Here is a 15,863-nt window from a genome sequence, read left to right as displayed (position 1 = left end):
CTGCATCCTCTCTCAGTCCCACTGCAGCCAGACCCACTCACAGGCAGCCCACGGAGGTATACAAGCACCAGAGCATTCATGCGCTCATTCACGTTCAAGTACACACACACGCATTACTCATTCACATGCACTTGGGGATATATGACTGTCAATATCTCTGACAGCCAGTATCTGCTCGAGGTGTGGAGAAGTCGCGAGAGAGTTTCAAGCCTTGAGTACGTAGTAATAAAGTTCAGGTTTCAAGTACTTAAGAAGACATAATGCTTTATTTACCATACAGTTCAAGATGACATGTTGTCAATGGCACCTGCGTCACTACATTCAACTGGAGAATTAATCAAGATGATAATTGAAACTTTTGACAGTTATTGCCTCCATCTCTGACATCCACACATGTAAATGCATGTCCTCAGAGATGCTCTTTCCTCGGGCTCAATAGCAACATGTCAGGAATGAATCAACATGCTCCTCCAAATGCATAAATACAACAGGAAACCAAACAGAACAGAAAAACGTAAGTAGAGGACAAACATCATGAACACTGTGTTCTGAAGAAGGCGTGTGGAGAGTGCACGCACTGAAGTTTCCTGACAGTTTGCTTTCATATTGCTTGTACTGGCGAAGGTAATGTTGTGATCAAATTAAGACATCGGGATCTTCCCTTTGCATCTTGGCAAGCTTGGCGAACCGTACTCGAGTGTATTTGACAATTGTGTTATTGAGCCTGGGACCTGGGCTGTTTTTTTTTTTCCAGGCAGATGTTTTTAGGAGATACCTATCAACGTGGTAGTATCCTCGGAGGCATAAATGCATGAACAGATGTCTACTATAGTGTAGACACACACTCTGCTCGAGCTCAATGATGGAAAGTCTCTCACACACACGCAGAGATTGTCAGTTACACAACTCATCCTCCTCTTCTTTCACTCGATGTTTTTTAATTTGTCTGAGGGCCTAAGGTGCATGTGACACCAGCTGAAGTCAAGGTAGTTCTATCATTAAGTAGTCTAAAACCTCTTTCAAAAGTATTTCACAGTACGCCATGTAAATCTTTTCACCACAGTGCCTGAAAACATGAACTCGTCTTCAATCGGTTATTTCGCAAATTAAATATTGAAGGAATGTTTCAAAGAGAGCAGGTCATGTAAATGTCAAGCCTGTGAGAAGGCCTCGCTCTCTAGCATCACATTTGATCAGTTCTATCAGAGTTCTCGTGCTATTTTGTGATCTAAGAAGGCAAACAGAAGTCAGTTTTAATTTTAGGTTGTGTTACAATGGCCAGAAAAAGCAACTTGATTGATGCTTCAGATTTGCTGTCCACGTGGGGGGAGCTCATATCTTCAAATTTCAATCAGATCACGTTCATGTCGTGTCACGATTCATAAGCAACGCTGGTAATGTGTGTTTAAACCTGTGCAAACTTCAGCAACTGGTTTCTCATGAGATCTCACTGGACGTTAAAAACACCAGGTTGGTCCTCATGATCCCGTCCCTTAAATCCAGCCGGCCACGACCTCGCTCCCCCCGACGAAGACTCGGAAATCCGAGCGGGACAGATTGAGAAGTTGCACTCCAGCTCTCCCTCTCTCTTTCCTCATTTGCAGCTCTGAAAAACAGCGGTTAACACGGAAATGGAACCAAAGTAGCGTTTCATTCCGCCCGTTCCTATCCTTTAGGCAGTGATTGAATTTTCCCGTTGCCTGCACAAAGCCAGTCCCCACAGGAGCGTTGGCATAAATGCCGTTGGAAGCCGGCCTGTTAATCCGTTAAGGAGAAGCATGTGATGAGATGTATCATGTTCGTCATGCACGTCGCATCAGACACACACACACACACACACACTCACACACACACAAACACACACACACACACAAGACACTCACACGTCTGTCCGTTTTCAGCTTCGGAGGGCCGGGTATGGAGAATGCCCACGATAATGGAGAGGAAGCATCAGCTGACCTGTGGGAAATAAAGAGCACTCTCTGGTGAGCGGCTTTGAGTCCAACCCCAGTCTCTCTCTATCTCTGTGTTTGGAACAGGAGCTCGAACGCGTCTCTCTCAGTATGTTTACTGTATGTGGGACAGCAGGGGAGATGAGAGATGGCGGATAGTGAAGTAGAGATGGGGCAATGAGGGTGTTTGGCTGCAGGGAGGAAGACAGCATGACTTTGACCCCCTGATAAACACTATAAACTTATACTCCTGGCTCCTGACTACATGGAGTCTGCGTTTAGTGTACTTGCAGAGAATGCTGGTGGAGTCTGTACTGCTGACAGGCACACGTATCTCCATTGGCATTTTCACATTCCTCTAAAAGAGGGTAGATAAGTTCCTCTCAAGATCAGGACGCTGATCAAACTATAAAGGTTTATGAGACGGAGTGGCGGTGCGCCCGTGTGTGTTTGTGTGTGTGCGTCGCTCCGAACGTTACGCAGCAGGTCTTTGATGTGACTGATGCGATTGGACTTGATCCACTCTTTCATCAACATCAAATAAATAGGCAAAGAATAAATTCAGCCGCTCGAAGCAATGGCACAGAGGGACTTAGATATAGGTATAGTGTTTACTGAGTGTGTGTCTGTGTGCGAGTGTGCTCACAGTCAGTACTTAACACCACACAGCCCAGTGCCCTGCCGGGATAATGTTGCCTCAGATATATACAGTAAGCGGCTATGAAAACATTATGCAACCGCTTCTGCACAAATATCCCAATTTACATAAGGATTTGAAATGTACTACCTGGCAGATTGTTATTTAGAAGGTAACATATTGACAACAGTTTTTTGTGAATGAATCTGAAAACTGCTGCCAATGAGTGTTTATGCTGTTTCGTCCAGATCTGCACTGTTAGTGTGTTTATATCACTTTTGAATCAACTCATTGGAACCTGAGAATGATTAGTGTTTAGGCAACTTAAAAAAAACATGGTTCAAGTGGGAAATACTGAGAAATGCTGACTGTCTAAACCAATAACAAATCCCAGGACTTTTTCATGCCTAAACATAGACTTCCTTCCTGCTCAGTATCACGATTTCACACCGCTTCAACTGAAGAAATGATCCAGGTAGTAATTACACATCCTCGAAGGACATTTGGTAAAATGGGATGTAAGTAGTAAAACATCTTTAGCAGGAAACACAGTACGGTTGTGTTATTATTATTCCGGGAGCAAACTCAGAGATTATTAAAGAAAACATGACATTGGCTCTCACACGTTTCTCACTTGAAGAATGTGTTTTCCACGTTCTTGACTTGATCGCCGGCTCAAGAATCGAGACGGAATCGAGAAGAATGTCTCAGCTCATGGAAATCCTGCTGTTGTGACTGTGTCATTGTTCGGCACAAATAACTCTGTTTTTTAAAAACGCTAGAACCACTGACCCCTGAGAGGATTAACATTGCATGACACAGTCCCACTCTGCTGTTTACCAACTGTCCGACTCACTCTCTCATTCCAGCAGCAATGCATGTGGCATCTGAAGGGGGAATACGTGCATGTGGACACTTTTCATGCCATTTGAATCATCACCGCCATACAAGGTATCGTGTCTTGTGCGATGCACCATACACTCACCTCTGTGTGAACATAAGCCGGTTCACATAAATTTCACGAGGGCCGTACAGTAGCTTTCAGGTCCTCGTGTGTATGTGTGCGGAGGAAATATCCTCTGCCAGTGTTATTAAGCAGCCTGTGTGTTTGCTCCTGGTAGGATAAACACTATAGCCGCTTTGATAAACCATGAAGCCTTCATTTCACTTTGTATATCTGGGCTCCAGCCGAAACTCATCCGCAAGAAATTTGCTGTGCCGTTCTCGGGGAGATTGGTTTGGCTGTGTTGCTTCTTGAAAGGACTGGAGCTAAACACTGGGTCTGCATGTTAAATGCCAGCACTCTTTCCTCCAGGGAGGTCTCGTAGCTCTTAATAGGCATTTTGTTTTGAATTTCAATTTGCTGGGCAAAAAAAAAAAAAGCTTTATTCTTTTTGAATGATATGAACAGAGACAGAGTGAGGTCCCTCCTGGCCCCAGCCGCTCTTGCAGCGTACCGCCGGCCCCGGGGTCAAAACACGTGCAGTGTTTGTGATACACGTGGCTGCATGTGTGCGCATGTGTGCGTCAGTGGGCTCCCTGCAGGTTTGATAATATACGTTAAAAGAAAAACGAGAAGTACTCTTCATCTGAGCTCTGACAAATCCACCATAGTTTGATGACTCACATTAAAAGCTTTACTTTGAATATTCAGTGCTTCTATTCATTCATTTGAATGAAAAACCAAACGAAATTACATTTGAAAGCATTTGCCCTGTGTCTGGTGAGTGTTTTAACATTTCTGTGTGTGTGTGTGTGTGTGTGTGTGTGTGTGTGTGTGTGTGTTAACCTTTTGCCCCCGTCTCTGCCTTATGTCTCTGAGGTCCCAGGAGCTGCTCCATAAACGCACACACTGACATCACATTACATGACACTGGACGTACACACACTTACACACAAAACAAGCCATAGCATAACGCAAAATGTACCCCGTTAAATAGAGAAAGTAAAGTAGTAAATTCAAAATGTTAAATTTAGCTGGAAGATTTAGCAACACAAAAAAAATGTCCAGCGTTTGGAAAAGAGACAAATGGTCTTTTGAATAACAATCACCGGTCTTTTCTTAGTTTTCTATTTGTGTTTTATTTCCCAAATACACAGCTGTGCACACATTGCAGTCACTAGGATATGTCACTCAGTTCTCATTGTGTAGCCGCTTGTGTGTGTGTGTGTGTGTGTGTGTGTGTGTGTGTGTGTGTGTGTGTGTGGGTGTACGACGCAAATGCTTCCTCGCAGGTATGCTTGCGTGGGCATGCGTTCCAAAATAAAACAGTCCCAGAATGCAAGTTTGCTGCGAGCAGAGCAATCAAGGAGAGAGACAATAAAAGCAGATGGAACCGAATCTCCCATCATGACACACACACACACACACACGCACACGCACACACACACACACAGACAAAGACACCACACACAGATGCCCATAGTTTCAAAGGTTGCTATCAAAGCATCTACTGGCGCCATGCTCCCCCATTAACAAGGCAGATGGTTTTAAACTATTTTGTTTTTTAGACAAACACCCACAGACAAACTGTAACGCATCCGAACACCCACACACATTTGCACCAGGTACCGTGGCTCGGTATCCATATGCTGCACTTCCTCTCCAGTGAAAGTGAGCCGTGTCACCTCTCTGGAAGAGCCTGTTTTTCTAATTAAAGGGAGAGCCTGCTTCCGTCTCGCTGCAACAAAAAACTTGATGAAAACTACCTGCTGGCCAACCCAGCCAACTTCTACACACAACTAAAGAGCAGGTTTGGGACGTGTGCCTGCAACATATATCTTTTTGTGTTAATCAAAGTGACGTGCACACCCACTTGTTTTCAGATGATGGCCATAAATGAAACAGTAAAGTACTACGTGTGTAAATGATATTCTAGCTTCATCTTTTTTTCATGTCTGCCCCACAAAGAAAAAGCTTGAACAGTGTTTACTGATAATCTTGTGTGCGTGGTCTTTAAAACTTACAATAGAATTTAAATAGAATTTTGCAGGGGGAACATAATTACCTAAAGTAGTTAGGGCTTATTTACAAGGTTAAATGCTGGGGTTTGAGAAGAACATCATTTAAGAGGGCTTTCACATCGACCTTGTTTGGTCCGGACCCGTCACAAATTTCTGTTTAGTCTGAAACAAAATAGCAGGTGGGAAATGTGCCTCAGACCACGGACCAAAATTTTGTTTGACCAAAAAGAGATGGAATCGAAGTGAACCATGGCTCGGTTCATTTGCAGTGTAACAGTTACGCAGAGCATGAGCGCGGCTCCAGAGGAGGACATTTAGGATAAAAACACGGTGTAAATGACGCAGTTTCGAGTCAGATTTGATTGTCGGGGCTTACTGACACTTGGATGACACCACACGAGCAGTATGGAGGCATTTTATTTTTACATTTGAAGAAGTGATCACCTTCAATTGTATTGGATTTGGCTGCAATGCTGTTTACCCCTGATCTCCAGATGTGTTTTGTGGACTCAAACATTTCACCCACCCCTCCATCGGCATAGTGGTGTGTAGATAATGAGTGAATTTTACGTTTTGGGTGAACTATCCCTTAAAGTTCATCCCCTACATTGCAATTTAAAACAAAAACTTACCAGATCAAATGTTTACAATGTAACAAAGACATGAAGCTTGGTTTGGACCCTGGACAGGACTTTAATGTGTGAAAACGCCCTGATACAGTCAACAACCTTTAAAGAGAAACACTGAACAAAACACGACAGAGACATTTCAGTGAATCTTTGCTGTGGCTCATGAGGGAGATGGATTTTCAAGAAACTTTGTCGGTTTCTTGTTTTTCATCGTTCTCAGAGTTCTTCTACTCGACTCTTTCCTGACGAGTTCCAACAGTGTATCGTGTTTCATGTCTGGTTTGTAATGTTTTTCTTTTTTTTCCAATTTTGAGATACTGCCAGGTTATCAAAATGCATTTTACGGAGAAGAAACGGGCCTCTCTGTCTCTGTCGCTGTGCATGGAGACATGCTGTGAGTAATATAAGGCCAGAAACATCAATTTACTTCAAAGCAAAGTGTCTTCCTGTGAACGTGGAGCAGCCCTGTGAGGAAGAGATGGCGAACCAGAGAGGCGGCCATGACAGGCATTAACTAAAGCAAGCACGTCTAATGTATAAGCCGAAAATATAATGTCAGGCTGAGTTTGTGTATCAGCTGTAGTGGACAGTTGTGATCACATCCTGGTTTAAACATGTCCAGGAAAAAAAATATGGCAGTACCGGTTAAAGCTGAGTCTGCTGGGATCTGAATGTTGCCGTCAGAAATCAGACTCTGGCTTCTCCTTAATGTCCGTGAAGACCTCCATCTCACAGACTGCAGGTCATGTTGTATTCAGTCCCACTTTGAATCATATTTATTTGAAAGCTTCTACAGCAAACAATTCAGCACCAGTGTTCAACAGTATTCAGCGCCAATGCATGATGCCGTGTGTACAGTTTATTACAGAAGGCAAAAGGTACAGCCACAGAGGTCAGGCTGGTGGAGACCAAAGCTTTTCTTCTGTCACGTGTGTTCCCCCTTTTTTTTTTTGAGTGACTGCATGTTCAACATTGTTATCACTGACTTCAATCTGGGGTTTTCGCAGGATCGTCCAACATCAACATTCTGTCTGGCGACGAGACAGAGCATTCTGATTTGAAACTGGAGCGATGACGTGGACAAACTGGAACGTTGGGGATTTCTACAGTTGTTGTGGTTTTCAAATTGGAATCAACTGTCTCCGACAACAGGTTCTGGATTTGAAATATACAATAAATGGAAAAAATATACATGTCAGTATGGATCAGTGAGACCCGTCACAAAGCTGCATTCACTGGGACCAAGGTCATCCTCGTCTCGCCGCACATAAAACGGTACGAGTCTGCTGTGTGTTATAAAATGGCCTTCAACTGGCTTTCAGTAACATCATTGTTACTTAGATGACAACAGCACAATGACATTATAAACTGTGTGCATAATTTTCTCCATTATGACCCTTCTGTCATCTTAATAGAAAACCTCAGTGGGATTCTGATGGCGTGCCACTCTGGATCCTTATTGATATTCCGTGTCGTGCGCTTAAGAGGTGAAGAGAAACTTTGGAGCTGCACTTTGTCATAGAGCATATGAACCCCGGACCACGAGGTCAGGTCAATGTGTGCCAAGCTCTCCAGCAGACAGGTTTGTTTGTGTGCTTTGGAGAGTCAAGCACCGCTCGCATTCTGATCGAGAGCCCATCCACTCTATTCCTCCCTCACGCTCAATGGCTCTCTGCGCCACCGTATGTGTCCCTGTGGTTGTCAAGTTGAGTGGAGTAAGACAAGGGGGGAGGCAGGGTGGGACGGGCGAACGAGTGGGATGGGGCGAAGAAGGACAGAGGGAGGAGGGGGGGGGGGGGGGGGGGGGGGGGGGGGGGGGGGGGGGGGGGGGGGGGGGGGGGGGGGGGGGGGGGGGGGGGGGGGGGGGGGGGGGGGGGAGGGGGGGGGGGGGGGGGGTGGGGGCGAGCTGGCTGACGGGAGGTTTCAATCAGTGAGCTTGGCAGTTGCTCCTCAGCGGTGGAATGCCAGGTCACCGTTCCACTCTTTGTTCTGGGAAGTTTCGCCCCTACAGCTGGAGATGTGGTGAGCTCACGGGGACGGCTATCAGAGGGCAGCATCAGCCTGGTGGTGTGGAAGAGGGGCATAAAGGGAGAGAGCCAGAGAGGGAGGGAGACAGGCAACTATTCAACAGAAGGGCCACGCAGGTCTTGTCAGGCCCAGGGCTCAGCTCAGACATTTATAACCAGTGACTGAAAACACCAGTGATTTACTGGAATCCTCTGCCCAGCCTGACAAGTCAATTCTGTCGGAAAGATGGTGTAAACAAACAGAATAGCACAAATGCTCATTTTGGGTGAATATGCCACACAGGCATCTGCTCCGGCTGCCCCTAGGAAGGCTATCTTTTCTTATTTATTGTTTCTCTACAGAGCGAACTTTGTCTGGTAAGAAATTCTGCTAATTTGCCTCAGCCTCTATGGTATGCAGTCCCCAAATTACAGATTCATCAACTTAATGAATGTATCTCCACTCTGGTATCTGCCAGAGCAACAAATGTTCGGGCGGAAAGTATCTGCAGAATGTTCACTGTTAACATATTTCATTAGTTTTCCCTCCAGCAGCCACTTCTGGTGCCTAAAGCATGACCAACAATGTATTGTTTAAGCACGTGTTGAACATCATATTGAAAAACACAAGAAGTGTAGTATTTCCTGAAACTTAACCAAGTGTTACGAGACCCTGAAACCCAACATATCCTCATCTGTAATGTCAACATTTAGTCCCTTGTGTGACCAATACACCCTAAGCCAGGGGAAGTATTCCAGGCAGGAGGCTACATTATAAAATATTACTCAGCTGTTCTCTACTTAGAAGTGATATCAGAGAACTGCATACGTGATATGAGCTGTGCAAAGTGAGGCACCGTGCGTCCTTCTGTGTGGAGTTTGCATGTAATCCCTGCGTCTTTATGGGTTTTCTCCTGCTTCTTCTCACAGTCCAAAGACATGCAGATTGGGGTTAGGTTCATTTGAGACTCTAAATTGAGTGTAGGTGTGAGTGTGCGTGGTTGTTTGTCTCAGTATGTTGACCCTGCGATATGCTGGCAACCTGTCCTGGGTGTACACTGCTGCTTGCCCAATGTCAGCTGTGGTGGGCTCCAGCCCCCCCCACGACCCTCAGAGGATGAGCGGTATAGATAATGGATGGATGGATGGACCTTGCAAAGTTTACAGTGACAAAATAAAACATCATTAAGAAGTTCAAGTCTTCAGACTTTTAAGAAGAGGAGAGAAGTTAGTAGAGACAAACTTGTTTTCACCCCTGTGTGTGTGTGTGTGTGTGTGTGTGTGTGTGTGTGTGTGTGTGTGTGTGTACAAAACAACTCAATAATACATGGATGGATTTTCACCAAACTTGGTGGGATTATTACTTTGTCTCTCCAGATGATAAACTTTTGAAGTAGATTTGTCAAAGGTCAACAAAAATATGGTCTGAAAAGCACATTTTCCAACATATCTCCCCAAACAAAAGGACTAAAGAGACAATCTGAAGCTTATATTGATCAGAAAACAATTCCCCATCACCTGATATTATATAATAAGTGATGGCAAGTCACAAAGAAGTCAGAAAATGATGTCATGCATGGTTCAAAGTAGTAGTTTTCATGGCATCTGCTAGTGCTATAGACAAAACCACAACTATAGAAATGTCATGATAGCATCATTATGGAATAGTATTTCTACAATATAAATCAGTGAGTATTGCCTGGCTTAGGTACACACGGTACATGTGCATGCCTCCAATGCTTTTTATTTACTTCTGTATCCTGCTGACCAGATAGTTCAGTTTTCTCTTTGACCTCCTGCAGAACAAGCTGTACACGTTTTCATCCCACCTGCAGCATCAGTGATAGATTCACAGTTTGAGTTTTCAGGTTTTAATGAGTCAGTCATGCCGTTGTCAACATAAATAACGTTATCTTGTGTGTGTCTGGCTGTGGGTAAGTGCGTGTGAAGGCCACCACTGTCTGTGTGATGAATAATGAGCACGTCCTGAGCCTAGCTGCAAACGGTACAAGCCTCAGCAGCAAGCCTGAGCCGGCTCTCGTTAGAGAACGGTGAACTCTGTGACCCCTCGACCTGGACGGACTAACAGCCAGCGAACACTGTCAGGTAAAAAAAAGACTTGATTCAAGAGAAAGGAGATGAAATAAGAGACAAAGCAAGGGAGGGCGAGTGATGATGAAGTGGTGAGAGGAGGTAGAGAGTTTTAGAAGACAAAATAAAAGAGAGACGGGGAAATCTGCGGCGAAACCACAGACGGAGGAGAAATGTAAGAAAAGATGGGAGAGGACAGACAAATGGTGGAAGGAAAGCAGGGGAAATAAGGAGAGTAAGACAGAGAAGCAGTGAATAAGAGCGATAAGGGAGACAGAGGAGACTGGACACACACACACACACACACCGTCCTAGGTGCCGAACCTAAATTGAGTGCAAATAAAGAACTGCAGCAGTGTTTGGCCACCATCCAGTTGCCATGCAGGAAGTGTAAAGACGGGATGATTGAGTAGTTTTTGGACTAACAACATTCTGCCTTCAGATGAGCAGAACCCTCATCCCTCATCCCCCACAAGACAGCCAGTTATTGGAGCTGTTATGAGCGATGATGTTAATTATGTATCTGACTATTTTTACACCGAGAAACAAGGGCAGATCGGATCATTACTCGGGCTCCGGTCGCAGACAGGCTGGCAGGTAGATGGTGTGATTTGAAAGTAGAGCAGACAGATGGGCGAGTGAGACTGTGATTACCAGAGGATGAGCGATGATTGCAGTGGAGCTGGCCACTGTCATTAATCAAACGGTGGTCGATATGTTGCACTGTGGCAAAGGCCCTGATGCATAGGCAATATTTTGAGGCTAAACACCACCGATACAAGAGTTGGTGACAAACGCCGACATTTCATCTTCGGGGGAAGTTGGTTTAAGACACGAAGAACAGGCTCATCGTAAACTTACATGTATTGCTTTAATGTTAGTTTGCAGTGATTATAAAGTCAACAGCAGCCATAGAATTGTGCTTTGATTAAAGGGGGATTCCAACTTATTCCTATTCAGCATAAATATGCATGGGGGGGGGGGGGACACAGCAAAGAGTTCGGTTGATGCTGTTTCTCTGTGACATTTAAAGACCGTTTGAGGCTGTCAGGGTGTGTAATTAATGGGGAAGCAAATATATATATATATATGTCATTATAATAAATATAAAATGCAGCTAAGTTGTGGTTAATATCTTTACTAACTGGTGAAGCTTCACATGGTTGGGATCATTCTTGGGTTGCCAGGTTGAGAAACTAAGTGGATGTATGTGGATGCTGTATAACCTCCTACTACATAACTTGTTTTCTCCTTCTAGCTGTCTCTTTAACTTTTCACGAGACGTCTCGAATGGATTGTTGCCTCCTGGAAATGAGCAAACTAAGCAAAAATCCATTTATTGGCATATTAACATTTACAACCGCAGATTTTACCAGCTTAACTATAACATTTTACTTATCACTTGATAACATTTAAACAGGGAAAACCAATAACCTGGAAAACATGCACGTTAGCGTCTTTGCAAAGTAAACAACATCAACACTACAGCAGTTTTTTTTGTAGTTTAACAATTTCATAGGTTTGCCCCCCCCAATCCTTAGTAGGACTTTGCATCGACTTCCATTCATCGCAGAACAAAACCTAATCCTTAACCATGACTCAGAGAAACCTTAACCTAACCACAATTCACATTTTACCCTTAACCGTAAGCCTAACCTTAACCCCTGTGTCTCGATAAGGAGTCCTTCTGTGCCCGTGCCCATCTTGGACATCTAACCGGGGAGATACCGTGGAAACCGGAAGGATTTTTATCAGAACGGAATCAGCCTCCACCTCAAAGACCTTGTAACCTTTTAATCTTTATTCAAATCTTATTTCTAAAATAATAAAGGAATTTTAACCATCCAAACATGGTTTTATTAAGGGACCAAATTAATATTTTTTAACACCTACAATCCCCAGGTGCCCGTGCCCCTCGGAGCACTGCGTGTTTACATCCCAACCCTAACCATGACGTAACCCTACCCTTAAAACGTGTCGTTACCTTGAAATGTAATGATTTACTTAATGGGGACTTGTTTTTTGTCCCCTTAAGTAAGACACGTTCCAGTAATGTGACAGAGTAAAGAGATTTAAGTCCCCACAACGTGAGTAATACCTGGACCACACAGAGAACAGGTTTGTGTCTTTCTCTTACAGACGATCAAAGTGAGTGGTAGTTTTACAGAAGAAACACAGGTGAGGCCTTTCACGGACACTTTGACCAATCAATGGTCCAAACATTCTGCTTGGACCATTGATTGGTTGATCGTGGTTGAGATTAGAGAGATGAGAGATTTCTCGGTGGTGTGAAGGATGGACTTGTTTGTGTGTGTTCCTGGTGCCCTGACCTCGGCTGGAAAAATGAAGCACAGCTTGCTCGTGCTGGAAATAAAAACACTCTCACTCTTTCACACACACGTACGCACACAAACAAGTGCTTATGAACATGTGTGCACTCACACACACACACACACAAGTTGAGACTACTGACTGTCTGCAAGGTCAAACCGATGGATCAGCAGCATCCCCTACCCCTCATCTCTTTCTCCATCTTTCCCCCCCATCTCTCTCTCTCTCTCTCTGTCTGAGCGTGTCACCTTTCTGCCCTCACCCTCCTCCCTCCCTTCCCTTTCTCTCCTCCATCGCCATGTGTCAGGACTGCAGGTCCCTTCCTCCCATATCACTTTCCTCTCCTCCTCCCGTCCTCTTCCCTTCCTTCTCTCCTGGTGGGTCAACTCTCGACCTCTTGGCCTGACCCTTTGCACCAACTCTCCCGCTCTTCCCAGTAACACCAGCTGCCAACCTATTTTACACCAGCAGTAATGTGAATAAGACAAAAAACAAAACCTGTTACAGAAAAGACACATTAGATTCTACAATTCTTTTTATTTAAGTGAACACAAAACTAATTTAAAAATTCTTTTTTTTACATCAGCACTGCTGCAAAGAAAATTCATGAATTGACAATTGAAATGGAAAATTCTGGTCTGTGTCAATTAAGCCAAGCTGAGGTTTTGACCTTGGCATCAGATTTGACTTGTGACAGGAAAGGCTTAAAACTAAATTTATACATGTTACAGCGACATTCGATTTACTTATGTGTGACAACCTGTTTATCAATAACTTTTTTTGCACATTGCACTGGTACTAGAGAGGTCGATAGTTTTGATGCACAGACCACAGAGTTGTAGCACAAGTAAACATTGACCTGTAAACAAGGTATAAAGCACTTAAACAGGTCTTATTGCATTACGTGTATAAATCTGTCAATATTGTCAAATTAGCAGTTCAACTCTCCTCAAATTGTGTATGTTTATGTGTGTATTCGTACAGATGTCTTTGTGAAGACCTGTTTGAGCCTAGAACCTAAAGTGTGACAATAGTTTTGGAAAGTGAGGACAGTTTGGTCGGTCCTCACTTTCCGACTCACTTTCAATGAGCTGTTTGAGGGTTAAGATTTGGTCTGGCATTTAGTTGGGATGGTTAAGGTTCGGGGCTAGAGAATAATGATACCAATGAGTGTCCTCAGATAAAAGTACAAGGTTGTGTGTGTGCGCATCACTCACTGGTCCTCTTAGAGGAGAACAGCCTCACAGGCTCATTTGTTTGGGGTTCGATTTAAAACGTGAACATTCCGCCCCATTCACCAAGTTGTAACATCTCTGTCTGACCTGGATAGCTATCGTGACGCTCTGAGAAAAAAAAGAGATTATTCAGTAGGAACTGGTGTTGGACTCTATGCGGATGGAGACATACAGTAGTTCTTACTCACACGACAGACTACAACTGCCAAGTAGAAGAGCAGTGCGTCATTAATTCACCTCACACGCAAGCACGTACACAAGCCCTCATATCACAGTCCACATACACAAGCAGCTTTGTTTTGCACTGTATCGCACGGATGCGTGAAACAGTTTTAGCATGTGCAACGTATCTGTGAAGCCCTGTGACTGATGCAGAAATAGAATATTTGGCCCCAGTAACATAAAAGCTAAATAAGACAAGTCTTGGCATTGTGGCTCAGAAAGTCCCTGAACAGGATAAAAGAAGCATATTATTAATTTTATAGTGGAAGAAAAAACCCATGCTCTTACTGCTAATGTAATCTGATAGTGACGCCTACTCTCATCAGCTGCATCTGATCAGGACTTGCTATTGTAATAACCAGAGGCGGCGTGTTCCACTGTTTATGGGCATAGAAACAAAAAGCAACAGCGAGACATCTCGACAGTGCTGACCTTTGAGGGCTCTAGAATGGAGAGAGCCATCAAAGCTTATTATCTGTGTTGCACCATCCACTTTTATTTAACCTCCTCAAACGGCTTCACAAAACGGTTTGCAGACAGTTATGAGGCAGGAGTCGATGCCACAAATAAACATCTTTTGTATAAACTGTGAACTTACTGTCCCTTCGGTGGCCGAGCTCACAATACTCGCTAAATGACATTAGCAAGTTCATTAGCTTGAAGAGCTTTGTTTCCCTCTCCAGTTAAATTCTTAAGTGAATAAAATGAAGAACTAAAATCCAGAGAATAAACTGCTAAAGAGGGGAGTGAACTGCAAAGTGTGGAGAAGAGCTGTAGAGCTATGACTGACTAATGCCACCTTGTTCCCTGCTGGATTGCATGTTACCGTGTTGGCTCTATAGGTGCAGTCGCTCACCAACTCGCCCCCTAGCCGTCACCATGAATAAAATACTTGGTAAAGATGTACTGATGCATTTCCCTGTGCCACTTTCTAGTGTCTCAAAAGATCTCTAGCTCCGGCTCTGACTCCTGAACTGACAGAAAAGGTAGAACCTCCTTTTCTGTCAGTTGACTCAGAAGCTAGTCTCTGTAGCCGGGGGTCAGATGTCCGCCGGCCAACTGATTGGCAATGCACCGAACCTTTTGCCCTGCCTTGTAGATGCAGGAGCACACGACAGCTGCATTCTTTTTTGGGGCTCTTTCTGGACCCTGACTTGAGACAGTGCCCGATAAACGTTGAGACCCGGCCGAGATCCCTGCCGAATTCTATTAGACTTGAACTGCCCCAAAGACAGCTTTGAAAACAGCATTGTAAATAGCATCTGCTTTATATTGTTGAAATATCACATTTAAGCTTTTTTGTTCCTGTTAACTTCACCTTTCTCTCCCAGCTGCCACATGTTTGTCTATCTGAATATTTTCCAGCCAGACCTCAGAGCCGCTCTTATCCTCCCAGTCCAGCCTGGCCAGCCAAGACCTGGCCAACTTATCACCCAGGCCGAGCCATCTTCTCTCCATTACACCACAAACAAATTGGTCTGTTACACCTCTGTCTGGACCCAGATTGAATTTCTCTTCTCATCCCTCAACACCTAAACATTCTTTCTTCTTCGCTGTGACATTTTCAGCTCCCTCCGTCCTCACTTTCGCATCGCGTTCTGCGGTCAGGCACCTTCTCCCTCTTCATGTGTGCTCTCGCTGCTTAACTGCCTTTTACTTGTCACGCCAGAAGCACGCACACACACACACACACACACACACACACACACACACACACAAAGAGCACCATAGTATAAAATATCTACCCACACAAAACTAAGACTGTTTTTTCTATAAAACCTTTATTGAACATATAG

Source organism: Hippoglossus hippoglossus, chromosome 9, assembly GCF_009819705.1.
Source record: "Hippoglossus hippoglossus isolate fHipHip1 chromosome 9, fHipHip1.pri, whole genome shotgun sequence".
Lineage (NCBI taxonomy): Eukaryota > Metazoa > Chordata > Actinopteri > Pleuronectiformes > Pleuronectidae > Hippoglossus > Hippoglossus hippoglossus.
This window is presented reverse-complemented; position numbering follows the sequence as displayed.